This window comes from Sarcophilus harrisii, chromosome 3 (genome assembly GCF_902635505.1).
Source record: "Sarcophilus harrisii chromosome 3, mSarHar1.11, whole genome shotgun sequence".
Taxonomy (NCBI): Eukaryota; Metazoa; Chordata; class Mammalia; order Dasyuromorphia; family Dasyuridae; genus Sarcophilus; species Sarcophilus harrisii.
This window is the reverse complement of record NC_045428.1, coordinates 540788136-540801529: the sequence shown is the minus strand read 5'-3', so window position 1 is coordinate 540801529 and position 13394 is coordinate 540788136. Positions and strand designations below refer to the sequence as shown.

General features: G+C 46.9%; 1 protein-coding gene and 1 long non-coding RNA gene across 3 annotated transcripts in view; one reads left to right on the top strand and one right to left on the bottom strand.

The window, feature by feature from the left end:
* Positions 1-219: 219 nt before the first annotated feature.
* On the bottom strand, positions 220-1174 carry LOC116422778. Its single transcript, XR_004233305.1, has 3 exons — positions 1057-1174; positions 805-927; positions 220-363 (listed from the first exon to the last, which is right to left on the bottom strand). It is a non-coding gene; the product is annotated as an uncharacterized LOC116422778 (long non-coding RNA).
* A 5004-nt stretch (positions 1175-6178) lies between these two features.
* The window catches only part of STK40 (serine/threonine kinase 40), a 57022-nt gene continuing 49806 nt past the window's right edge, over positions 6179-13394 (top strand). Inside the window, exon 1 of one of the 2 annotated variants that reach the window (XM_012545893.3) lies at positions 6179-6326. The gene's annotated coding sequence lies outside the window, so the exon portion shown is untranslated. Of the gene's footprint in view, positions 6327-6640; positions 6716-13394 lie in introns of those variants that run through there. The other variant, XM_031962158.1, reaches the window with a different exon arrangement.

Genomic DNA, 13394 nt, shown 5'->3' with positions numbered 1-13394 from the left:
GCAAAAGTTTTTCAGAGGAAAAATTTTCAATAGTCCTGTCTCACCTTTGCCCTGCTGCTTTATACAGAAGAAGTAGGACTATTTCTCCCACTTGGCTCTCCAGTGCCTGTACCGGAAACCCTCCAACTACCAACACAGAAGGGACAACCCATCCCAAAAAGTTTCCTGCAATCGAGGGACAAAGATCAAAGAACAGGTGTCCAAGGCATTGGGTGTGCTTTATGGAGTTTATTTTCCTGTAGTGAGGGGGAGAAAAGGAAGAACTGCCTCATGATGTGTGGCTTCATGAACATTTTGCTTGAATATCTGGCAGAACGGTGGCCTGAGAAGATCAAAGTCATTGCCGCCTTACGTGTACTTTCCCTGAAAAAGGGCTGAAGGTTAATAAATGTCAGGAAGGAGCAGGGGCTAATGTGATTTAGGTGGAGGGACACGCTTCTGAATCTGTAATGGCACCAGCGAAAGCAGACCCTGGCATGAGGAGTTCAGAACCTCTATAAGGAGCCAGATGCAGGGGGAGGGGGGAGATGAGGGACTCGGGCTTTGGAAAATAGTCAGAGGAATAGCTGGATTCACCCTGGACACAAGGAGGGCTGCAAGGGAAGGAGCACTGGCCAGCCAGGTTATTTGTTTCTTTCTGCATAAAGCTTAGGGCAGAGGAAACATGAAATAGTGGAGAGATGGCCAGCCTTGAATTTAAGACTTGAGATGGAGTTCTATTTCTGATGCATGCTAGCTTTGCGACCATGAGTGAGTCATTTAGCCTATCAGTGGTTCAGACAACTCTCCAAGACTGCCAGTTACCCTTAATTGCCTCTGTGGGAGCAACTTTCCATATCTGGGATTCCTTGTGATGATGTAACAGAAGGTCTAGGGCTACATGGAAATGTGAGATTATTATTAACAGCGTATAATCACTGGATTACCCTAGAAGAGAGGATGATGAGAATATAAAAATTAGTTAAATAACAGGCTAAAGGGTGACTAGCCCATACAGCTGCAAGTGAGTGTGCCTCCCTCCCCTCCAATTTGTTACAACGGTATAACAATAGTCACCAGCATTTATATGGTGTCTTGAGGTTTTCTCACTTGATATTCTATGCCAAGCTTTTTAGCATTGAGGAATAGTCTGCTAGAACACAGAATGAGGGCTCTAGAGTTTCATTCTGTCTCCTTTTCTGTAGAGAAAAGAAACAATGGAATGGGAGAGACTGCAAGAGAGGGTGAAGAGAGCTCAATCTCTGGCGGATGGAGCTGGAGGTTCCCTGATTATGTTTTTCACTAAGCCCCCAGCACAAGGAACATAGAGAGAGGCCTGCTCTCTCCCTTCCACTCTATCGGGGAAATAGATGTGACCACTGGTCACAGGCACCCAGAAAATGGAGACCCCCAGGGTCCAGGGAAGAGGTCACAAGGCTACCTATGGTGGTAGAACTTGGGCTTGAGACCTTTAGAGGAGCAATGACCCAGAGCCGGACTGCAGTTCAGCGGCAAGCTGACCTGGCTCCCTTACAAACAGACCCAGCAAAGGAAAGTGACCCAGACTCTGAGAGCCCCCCCCCCCCCCAAGCCAGAGGTCAGATCGGGTCCTAGAGCTGTCACTCCCCCATGGGACAGGTTGCCCACCAGGAAGCCCCCAGCTAGGAGGGAGGAAGGGAGGTGAGTGAGTGAGTCTGCTCCCTCATCCCCCTCCCTGCTGTGACAGCCACCAGCTGCTCGGGGAGCCTGTGCATCGTCAGCCAGCCATCTCAAGCTGTTGTGACAGGCATCATTTTGTTATGGCAGTGCTGTCTGCATCCCCCGAGCAGGAGAGGGATTGTGAGTGTGTGTGTGTGTGTGTGTGTGTGTGTGTGTGTGTGGTCACACACCAATCTCCTCACATCGCTGTCCTGCTGACAGCTCCTCGGCTGGCGCCTTTGGGTAGGGGGAGGTTTTTCTATAGCTTTGCAGTCCTACGTCCTTCCTTCTCTTTTTTTCCTCCTTTGCCTGCACAACGTCCCATATTTTCAGTCAGCTAAGGAAAGGGAAAGGGGGATGGGGCAGGGCATAGATGGGAGAGGATAGTATCTGTGTCAAAGGAAAGAATATAATGAGCCCTTGGAAAATCCAAAATCCTACCATGTCAGGAGCCATTCCAGGGACTTTCCAGTATCTCAGCCATATCCTGTTCTGCCCTTTGAAAGGGAAAGTAGCATCTTGAGGTAAGGCTATCTGGACATTCCTAATTCAGCCTTTTCTAACCACTCAACCAGATTCCTTGATGCACAAAATCAGGAAGGCAGAGAGCACAGAAGCAAATACACAAACTGCTTTAACAGTTCCAACCACCTCTGAATGGGGCTGCCTTCAGAAAGACTGAACTTCCCCTCACCTTAGGTCTGGAAGCACAAGATTGGTGGGCACTTAGAGATAGTGCAGCAAGGGTTCCTGCCTGAGTACAGATTGGACTAGACCAGGACTTCTTAACCTTAGAGTATGTCCTCTAGCAGCCCAGTGAAGCCTCTAGGGCTTTTCTCAGGAGAGTATTCTTAAATCCATAAGATTACAAAGGAAACCAAAGGATATAACCAGATGAAAATTTAATTTCTTTCTCTGTCTACTTGTTGTTTAGTCATTTCTGACTCTCAGTGACCCTTTTGGGCAAAGATATTGGAGGTTTTTTTCATCTCTAGCTCATCGTACAGACAAGAAAACTAAGACAAACAGGGTTAAGTGATTTGCCCCAGGTCACACAGCTAGGTAATGTCTTGAAGCCATGTTTGAACTCAGGAAAATGAGTCTTCTTGACTCCTGGCTTGGCACTATCCACAGTACCCCTAGCTGTCCCGATTCATAGATTCCCCTTCAAGTTTATGAGTTCACTGACATCCGGTTACGATCTCCTGAACGAAATGGGTTTCTGAGGACCCTTCCAGCTCTGAGATTCTATGAAAGATTTTATCTACCAGATTTGCTGAAAGACAAACCTATCAGCTCCACAAACCCTTTCCTTCTTTGAAATGTTAACCTCAAATCTCTGAGTCCCATTTTGTCAGCAGGGAAGTAGTTTTAGAATAGTGGAGAGAGCTTTGGATTTGAGGTTCCAACCTCTCAGGGCCCCTACAGATTGCTTAGTGGACCCAAGGCCCTAAACCTAGGTGTGTATCCTGGCCTTGGGCAGCCCACTTCCTTTTCCTTTTCTTGGGCTTAATCTTTCCATTTGTGAAATGGATTAAATGATTTCTGAGTCCCAAATCCTACAGTGTCCAGGCCCTAGCAGTGTCTACCTGGTGAGAGGCTGGATCCTACAAAAGATTTATACTTGGAGAGGGTACCCAGACACACACATACCCATGCTCAAAGGCATCCAGAAATTCTGGCACAAAGAAGGGACAGATTTGACCCACGTGGCCACCTAAGCAGAAGAATAGGAGATAAAGTGCAAACCTAACACATTTGGGAAAAGATACGGAAATACCCCTACAGAGAGAGAGAGAAAGGGAGACACATACTCCATATGCCTCCCACTTCTCCCCTGGAGGCTGCAGCTCTCTATCTAGGCTTTTCCCTGGAGGATGGAGAAGGTGGGAAGAAAGACTGGGGGTTGTGGCCAGGCAAGGCGGCTCAGCTTCTCTGTTTGGCAGCTCCCTAGCTATGGGAGGCACAACAAAGCCCAGAGAGGGCCATGAGTCACCTAGCATGATGCAATCTCTTTAAAGGCCCCATCTGCTGCTGCAGCAAGAAGCTGATTCATGGCGGGTGTGGTTGCTGACAGAAGAAGGGAAATAGGTTGCCAGAGCTGCAGCAGGAGGGACTGAGGTTAGACAGCCCAGAACAGGTGACTGAGAGGATCCTGCTTTGGGAGTCAGTAGAAACAGGTGAAATTTGTCAGAGGTGGGGAGAGGGAAGGAGGAAGAGGGTTCGGTGTTGTCCCCCCTTCCTTAGAAGGTCTTTTCATCTTTAGGTTAATTAGAGCAGGGATCCTTAACTGAGGGTCCATGAACTTGGTTTGTTGTTGGGTTTTTAAGTGTTTTAATAACTTTCAATGGAACTGGTTTGCTTTATGACCCTGTGATTTTATTTTATGCATTTAAAAACATTCTGAGAAGGGATCCATAGACTTCATCAAAGGTCAGATCATGTCAACAAGCATGTATTAGGCCTACTATTTGCCAGGCACTGTGTTAAGTACCTAGGATTTAAAGAAAGACAAATGATAATCTGTCTGCAAAGAGTTCACCATCTAGTGGACTAACATGTCTAATAGTGTCTCATGATTCCAGGACTCAAGGGTTAACAATCCCTGCTGTAGAAGAAACATGAGGAAGGATGAATCAATCCATCATGGGACATTTAGTAAATCACTCTTTGTTCTGTGAGCGGGCACTGGGCTAGGCACCTCATATAAATACAAAGAATGAACCAATATCTACTCAAAACAAGTTTTTCTGATTCTAATGGGAGAGTCAATAAAGACATACAAAAATATATGCAGCAGAGATATAAAGTGAATAAATACAAATGTGTTTGTACACATGTGTACTTAAATGCGTATTTATATACACATATATACATACACACATATATGTATATTTAAATAAATTTAGAGCTGGAAGAAGCTTTAGACACCATGGGATTATAAATTGACAGATGTAAGGGATCATAGAAGTCATCTACCTTAAAGAGAGGTTCCTCATTTTACAGATGGGAAAACTGAGGCTCAGAGAGAAAGGATTCAAGATATCACAACTGGTCATGAACAGAGAAGAAATCCAAACCCAGGGTCTCTGATCCTACATCCTCCAGCTTTCCTACTACAGTATGCTGGTAGCCAAGGGAATAAATGGGACAGAAGGATGTGGCCCAGGGGTTGGAATGAATGAATGAATGAATGAGCATCACTAGGTGCTTTCTATGTGCCAGGTATGTTCTGGGCAAACAGATTCCAAAAATTAGTCTCTGCTCTGGGGGAGCTTGTACTCTAATGGGGGAAAGAACACGGATGGGAATGCTGGCCATGCCATGGTTAGCTGTGTCACAGCAAGGCTCTCAGGCCACATGACATCCCGATAGGCTGGAGGACAGAGGCTGGGCTGCTTACACCGAGTCAGCCAGCATTTGTTAAGCACCTACTATGTCAGGCACTACTAAGTTGGGGATGACCACGAAAGCCCGCGCTCTCAAAGAGCTCACAGCCTAAATACTAGAACCATCTGCCAGTCCCCGGGGATCTCTATTTAGAGATGTGAGGCTGCTATATAGTACTATTATTGATGACGATGGTGATGTCATTGGGTTTGGGAGTTGACACTAGTTCTAGAGCCCTAATCCCGGAGACAAATCTGGCCTCCAACGCTTATTAGCTTGTGTGACTCCGGCCAAGTCACTTAACGTTTGCCTGACTCGGTTTCCTCATCTGTAAAATGGGACGGCGCTTGGCACAGTGCTTGGCACGTGGTAAATGCTATATAAATGTTAGCTATTACTACGAGCGCTCGGGTTCACAGGGAACACATGGCTCCAGAAGACTCCTTCCCAGAGGGGGGCGGGGCGGGGGCGGGCCTCTCTTTTCCCATAAATGCGGTATTCCCAGAGACGGACCTCTCTCCCCCCTCTTCCCTCACCTCCGCCCCCCCCCTCCCGCCCCCCGCCGCCTGCCGGGCTCAGGCGGCGCAGTTCTCAGGAGCTGTCAAACGGTCGGAGCGGATTTCCGAAGGGGGCGGGAGGTGGGTGCGACTGCGTGATTCAGGGCTCTGGAGGATTCGGGCGGGGGTGGTGTGAGGGGCGGGGCCAAACCGTCACCGTCTCCGTGGCCTCGCTCCGAAGGAGCTGGACCGGCTGGGCCCGCCCTCTCTTTTAGTCAGCCGCCAATCACCCCTCTTCTTTCAGCCCCGTCCCCACCGAGAGCCAGTCCCCTGTGGGGCTCGGCCCCCAGCCCTGAAGCCTATCCGCTTCCGCCCTGCACCAACATGGCCGCTCCCTAGAGGCCAATCAGCGGCGCGAAGGGGTTTAGACCCGGGTCCGGATAGGGAGCCGGCAGACCGTGCTCGCCCCGTTCACTTGGAATAGCAAGGCGGAGTTTCGAGCTGGGGGGGCTGGGTCGTGGGGGTGGCGGTGCGTCACTTCCGTTGTCAGGTGGCGGCGCCGCAGCCATGGAGGGAGGCGGCGGCTCGGGCGGCGGCGGCGGCTGCGGCGGCGGCGGCTCGGGCGGCTGCGCTGGGCGGCGGCGGTAGAGCGGCTCTCCCGCCCCCCGGCCCCCCGGCCTCCCGCCCCCCGGCACGGAGCGCCGAGCAGCCCCCGGCTCGGGACACGGACTATGGGCGAGGAGCGCTGAGCGCCGGGGGAAGGTGAGCGGAACCGAGGGGGGAGGAAAACGGACGTGGAGCCAAGCGAACGGGGGTCTGCGGCGAGGGGACGTAGGCTGAAGAGAGCCTAGAGAGGGATCTCCCCGGGGGGAGGGGCGGAGCCCTTCTGGAAGGGGGCGGCGAAGGACCTGCTGGGAGGGGGAGGGGTCTGTTCTGGGGGGAGGGCGAGCTCGGAAGGAGGCTGCCCTGAGGGGTATGACTCCCATAGCCCCCGGACCCAGGGGGTGGTTTCCCCCTTTTGAATGGGAGTTCCTCGAGGGCAGGGGCTGCTTTTTGTCTTTGTGTTTCCTGCGCCTCGTCTAGTGCCTGGCCCCCGGGAGAAGCTTAAAAATGCTTGTTGATCGATGGACTACTGAGGCGAAGGAGAGCTGGTAGGGAAGAGATGAATGGAGAGAAGGACGGGAACCTGCGGGAGAGGAGGCAGCCTGGGGAGTGAGGGGCGGTAACTCCGGGGTGGGGGCGGGGAGGGAATCCGAGAAAGGTGATGGAACGGAACGGACGGAGCGGGTGCCTCGGTCCGAGATGTCGGAGCCCGGGCGCGGAGGGCGCAGGCCCGGCGGAGGTGTGCTCTGCCTTGCAGCCCCGGCGGAGGTGTGCTCTGCCTTGCAGCCCCCGCAGCCTCTCGAGGGCCGAGAGCAGAACCGGCTCCCGCTTCCCTCCCGTGCGGTTCCCGAAATTCCCTCGCGTCCCGCCGGTGGCGGTCCCGGCCGGGCACCGGTGTGACCCAGGGGGCTCTGCGGAGCGGGAGCGCCCGGGAAGGAGGCGCGTGGGGAAGGGGCTGTTCCCCGGGATCCGGTGAAAGCCCGCACGCTTAGGCACGGGAAGAGCCACGCATTCCTTCCCCCGTGAGCGACCTTGGTGGCGCGCGGCAGCCGTGGCAGGCCGGGCAGCCGTGGCAGGCCGGGCAGCCGTGGCAGGCCGGGCAGCCGTGGCAGGCCGGGCATCCGTGGCAGGCCGGGCAGCCGTGGCAGGCCGGGCAGCCGTGGCAGGCCGGGCAGCCGTGGCAGGCCGGGCAGCCGCAGCGCTCCCTTCCCTGCCTCTGCCGGCTTCCCGAGTCGGGAGGGTGGCCCGGCCCGAGAGCCCGCTGTGCTTTGTACCTTTCACCTGGCTGCGGGCTCCGGGTCCTCCCGGGCCCCGCCAGAGGGGGCACCCCTACTGATAAGCAAGGTAGCGAAGTGTCCTTAAATGGAATGGCCTTCGCCGGAGGAGAAGCAGTGACAACTTTCGCTTCCAGCTGCTTACACACTGCCCTTCTTCGTTGGGGGAAGACCCAGATTGCCGAGTTTCTATTAAGTGCTTCTGGAGAACACGCTCTGAGGAGGAAGAGAAAGTCTTCCTGGGTGTGTTTCCCTTTAGCCTTAAGGGTTCTGCTTGAGATAAGGAAGCACAAAATTTGTGGAAGTTCAGGTCTTCAAATAAGGAAATGTAACTGTACCCAGAGGAATACTTTCTGCTGTTAAACTGTGGTCATAAATTCCTTGGGAGCTTCATTCCCAAGGTCTTAACTCCTTTGAACATTGTAGCCGAAAGTATGGAAAAGTCTTCCCCTTAGATTAGAGCGGAAATAAAGGGAGTTAAATAGGCACCGGATAGTGGTTTTCTTGCAAACACTCTGTTAAACTCACAATTCCCATTCAGTCAAGTGGGAGGTAGGCTGTGCGCGTTTACTTATTTAAGTTTGGTGAATAGTGGAAACGACACTAAGAGCTAAGTAATGTGCTAATATTTCAGTTGACCTTCACTGAACCCATGATCTAGCCCAGATTAGGCAGAATAGAGTTGTTGAACTCCACAAATAGGACAGCTGCACATTTGAATTATCAGGTTGCTTTCTTAAGAATTCAGTTAGTGCTAAATCTCAAATATATGTAGAATTTGCTTCATTTTTCAGCATTTGTGGTTGCTAATTCCCATAAAAACTTCAGGAAATAAATCCCAATAATTAGCTGGTGTAATTAGTGGCAACTGAAGGCAGTACCCTGGAGGATCTAATGTTATAGCTTCATTTTACTCTTTGTGAAATCAAAGTTTGTGAGAAATTGACCCAAGCGAACTAAGGTAATTTCAGCTAGCCTGGAAAATTAGTTGTGGCTTTTTGTCCTGGTTCTTTGTAGCAATGAATACTCAGGATTACAGATCTCCCCGTTTGTGAGACCTCAAGACATTTAGCTTAACACTTTCATTTTACAGGTAGGGAAAAAAGCTGAGTGGTTTCTCCATGGTCAAAATCTTTGAGAAAACCTATCTCCCTTTTAAATATAGTGATGATTTCCCTAATATTTTTGACGCTTTTATTAACAAATATCAAATCAAGTCAGAGCAAGAGAAAAGTTTTAAATGATTGATTGTGTGTAACTGTATTTCTGTTATTTATATTTGTCCCCCAATATTATGACTTGCTTATTTTTAAATGGTTTCCCAGAGAAAGGCCATGTTCCTCCATTTAGTTGCATACATTTAGTCAGGGAGGTGAGCTTCCTGGATTTTCCAGAAGTTCAAATTTCTTAACTTAGCTTTCCCAACCCCAAAATGCCTTATTTAGAAACAGCTCTTTGGACTGACGAAGTCCCAGAAAAGCAGCTTTTTGGCTACTGAATTGTAACCCTTTCCTCTCCACTATGCTCCTCTCTCCCCTTTAAATGCCAGCCATACTGACCAGGGTCATTAGCAGAATGAATTCTCAGGAAGTGAGCTTTTCTGAAGAATTCCTGGGCACCTGATCCTAGAAAGGGATACTAATATTAGATTTCTGTTCCAAATTCACTGCTTAAAAACTGGATCAGAAGTTTGTCACCATTTATTAGTGGCTTTAGAATAGCCACCCTTGGAAAACCTCTAGGTTTTGTGAATCCTGAACTGTTTCCCCTAATACTGAATACAAACGTTATACCTTTGATGAATTGGCTTTTGTGCTCATGCACAAACTAATGAGCTAATTCCAACTAATCTCAAACTAATGAGATTCGTGGGTTCATCTTTGGGGTCAAATTTAGAATTGTACTTGGGGATTTCCAGGAACTCTTGATTTCAGCTATGCCATTACTTTGCACTTTTGTCCTTGTTCTTACTATATGAAAGAGAAAAGATCATAATAAAGAAGTCAGGTAGGTCACCTCAGGTTAAGCACTTACCCTTTGCAATAAAGTTCTTTCTTCAGACTGAAGGAAATGAACTCTTAAGGAGGATTAGAAGAGAAAACCTGACTTTCACAGAATGTCTTTTCTTTTTTAAGACAGGCTTAACTGAAGAGATCTTTCTTCTCTGACCTTTAGTGATTAAAACCAAAGGGCTAATTGGTATTATGGAGTGTACAGTAGTAATCTGTATCAGAAAAAATCCTTCAAGTCTAAAGTCATAGGGACCAGATTGGATATTTTTCTAATGCTTATATTTTTTTTCTCCAATAAAATACTGGACTGAAATTATATGGCATTATAGGACATTAAAATGTCCCCTGAGGAAGATGGCTAGCCAGTTGAATTTTTTGCTAGCAGAAAATAAATTGGTTTAAATGTTAGGTCTGTGTATGTTTACATATATTAAGGAAAAGTTAATGTGGGCATACCCAAAATGCACTAGGCAAAAAGATTCTCCAATTTCTGGTGGAGCAGCATGTTAAGTCAATGAGCTCTTCAAAGCCAGATTGCTAAACTCTAGGAAGTCAAAGCTGATAGTTCTTCTTTCCTTTTAGGATGTAGTTTATGAGGGTCCTCAGGAGTCACTAGCTGGAAAGGACATTCAGGTGACTCTTCTGATCCAACCCACAGAATCTTAGGATATTTGAACTTGAAAGGACTTTAGAGATCAAGTCAGTCTCATTTCCTCATTTTGAAGTTGAAGAAATTGTGGTTCAGAGAGATTGTGACTTCTTAAAGGTGCATTAGTGAGAAAGCTGGCATCTGAATAGTCTACTGATTGCAAGTCCAGTAGACGTATTGTGGCCCTTTTTTCTATTGCTTCTCTCCCTACATAGCTCACCTTAAAGTATGCCTCTCCTCCACAACATCCCTGAGAGATGGTCATCATGCTTGTGTTTAATATCTCCTATAGTAGAGATAGCTCACAAGGTAGCCTGTGGTGAAGACGTCTGTTATGGTTAGGAATCCTTGCTTATACTGACCAAAAACCCACTTCCCTATATCTGGCAGTCCTTCCTCCCAGTTCTGTCTCCTCTGGAACCACTTTAGTTGGGATTTTTTCTGGGACAGAAATGTCAGGGTATGCTTTGGAAGTCATGCTTGTCTTCCAGAAGTTTAGATTATCCCCTGAATATTCTGAGATTCCTCTTTCAAACTAATTCTGTTTTCAACCTGTAAAACTTCTTGGCATTTTGATGAGTTCTTCCACAGTTCTCTGTGGTAAGTTTATTTAAACTTAAGCTACCTCTTTCAGGCTTAATGGAAGTGCACTGGCATTTGGTGGTCTGTGTTGACCCTAATCAGACCTTTTGTGGTTTGTTTGCAGACTTCAGCCCCTCTCCACCAGAGGCCTCTTCCCCCAGCCTTTGTTTTTTCTACATTGAAGTCCTCTTTTGGGATGGTTTATAATTCACTTTCTTGATTGTTCTTCTCCAGGGTCCTTTGTGCAGCGTCCAGGGTGATAGGCAATATTCCCAGGAGCAAACCTCATAGTTATATATGTCACATTTACTTAATTATATGGGTTGAAATACATGGTTCACATTGGGCTTTTGTGAGTTTTTTGTTGCAATTGGTCTAGGAGGTGAGGAAAGTATGAGATTACTAGAGTTGAACTTCAGCCAAATGTGGCTTTGACACCTGTGCAGTTAAAGCCATTTGCAAAGTGATTGATGGCTTTCTGTAAATCGGCCTTTGCCCCTGGAGCTGCAGCCATCCAATGGAAGGCAGGGTATAATAGCTTGGAGCACCTAGCATTCTGTCAACTCGCTGTGCCTGAGTGCCTCCTTCGTCATGGGCTGGAAGTTAGTTATGTGTAAACAGTTTGGGGAATCCTGGGATTTGACTGGCTTCTGCCTGGTGAGTCAGAGTAAGCTCTTTTCTAGAAAAATTGTGAATATTCCAGGAGAGTTGTTACACTGATTTTAATTTTGTAGTTGAATAAATGGTTCTCAGTGCTGTGAGTATAAGGAGTTAGAGACTGTGCTGTCCCAGTTGGAACTTCAGGCTCTGTGTTGCAATCCACAGCTTCCCCGAAGTGGCCTCTCAGTGCCTTTGCTGTTCTCAGCATTTGTGGTTGGTAGACCTTGTTTGACCTCTGGAACCTCTGGGGGGAAAAGGTCATGTGGCTGGTTAGTAGTCATTTAGAATGTTTCTGAAATGATTCTTCTTGAGACCTGATGGCTGGGGCCAACAAGTTACCTTTCCTTGTATCGCAGTGGCCTTTGCTAAATGGGTGAGTAAGCCTTTGCTTCTCTACCCCCTTGAATACTGATGCAGAATGCCTTTTCTCTATACACCAGCTGCTAAAACTTCAGAAAATGAACTATATTGTCAGTTGTCAGAGGTGTGAAATTTTCTTTAATTCCTCTTGCCAAGGACAGCTAATGAACGTTGTCTGACTTCACTTCATCTCAACTGAATTGAATTTGACATTTGCTTTCTGAATCTTTTGTTGTTATAAACACTAACAAAGCCCAAGCTGCTCCTGACCAGAATCATGTCTGATCCTCCCCATTATTTTCCAGCCTTCATCATCCCACATTTGGGGAGAATGGATTCAGCATCTCTCTTCTTTGCCCTCACACAAGGTTTTTAGCTACTAACTGTACTTTTAATGTGCCATGTACTGTGTTAGAGATACAGATACAAAGAAAACAATCCTGCTCATTAGGGATACAAATAAAGAGAATGAAAGAATTCCAACTTATATACAGAGACTGAAATAATTCCAACTTTTAAAGAGCTTACATTCTAATGGGGAGACTACAAGTACATTTGTAAGCATATACAGAATATATAGAAAGAGAATAATAAGTATGAGGGGTTTGTTAAGAATGGCCATTAGCAGTGGGGCTGAGGGACATCAGGAAAAGATGGGTAGAACGGTGAAGGCTTTGAGCTATTCCTTGAAGGAAGAGACAATCTGTGAAGCACCAGTGAGTAAGAATTGGATTCCAGATATGGAGGATTCATCAGTGCAAAGACCTGGGGAAACAAAGAATAAGTCAGTTTGATGTACTTATTAAGGAGTAATATAGATCAGATGGGACTAGGCTTCTCCAGTAGAAGTGAAAATGGATTGTCCAAAGTTTGAACTGATAGAGGGTTCAAGAAATGGTTGGTTAGGCAAGTTGGTATCGATTAAAGTGGTGTAACACTTCACAAATAAGCTAGAATGTAGAGAAATTGATTTGGCCAGCTTCCACTGGGTAACTGGATCTTCTGTCTCCCAAGTTAAGCCTTGGGCTTTCCTGAAGATCTGCATTGAGGTTCAAAAAGTTACAAAAACTATGTCTGGAGAGGTTGGACTAGTATTGTTATTCTTTTATAGAATGGAGGTTCCGATGCAGGGTTCAAGAGCTTAAGTAGAAATTTTAGTTCTTCTGCCTTTTCTCATTCTTCTCTTTCTTGCTCTCTCCCCCACCCCCTGCCACATGCCATTAAATATTAATTTATCAATGATTCCTTTTTACCTCATTCATTTCCAAATATGGCCTTTCCCCCCAACCTTCTTCCAGCTATCCCTTACAACAAAGATTTAAAAAAAAAAAAAAAAAAAAAAAAGGAATTCAGCAAAGTAACCCAATGAGTCAAACCATATTTGATGATATGGACACTATTCCACGTTTATTGATTATTAATTTTAAAATAATCTGCTTTTGCCTTTGGAGAACTTTTTGAAAAATCAGGTTCATCTTTGGCAAGGTTGCAGGGCAGGTAAAGGAGGGAGGAAGGATTCTTTTTAAAAATATATTTTAATTTATTTCATTAAATATTCCCCAATTACATGTAAAGCATTTTTAATATACATTTTTTAACATTTTGAGTTTCAAAATCTCTACCCCCAGCCTTTTTCTTAAGACAAGCAGTTTTATCTCAAATATACACGTGACATCATATAATATATATA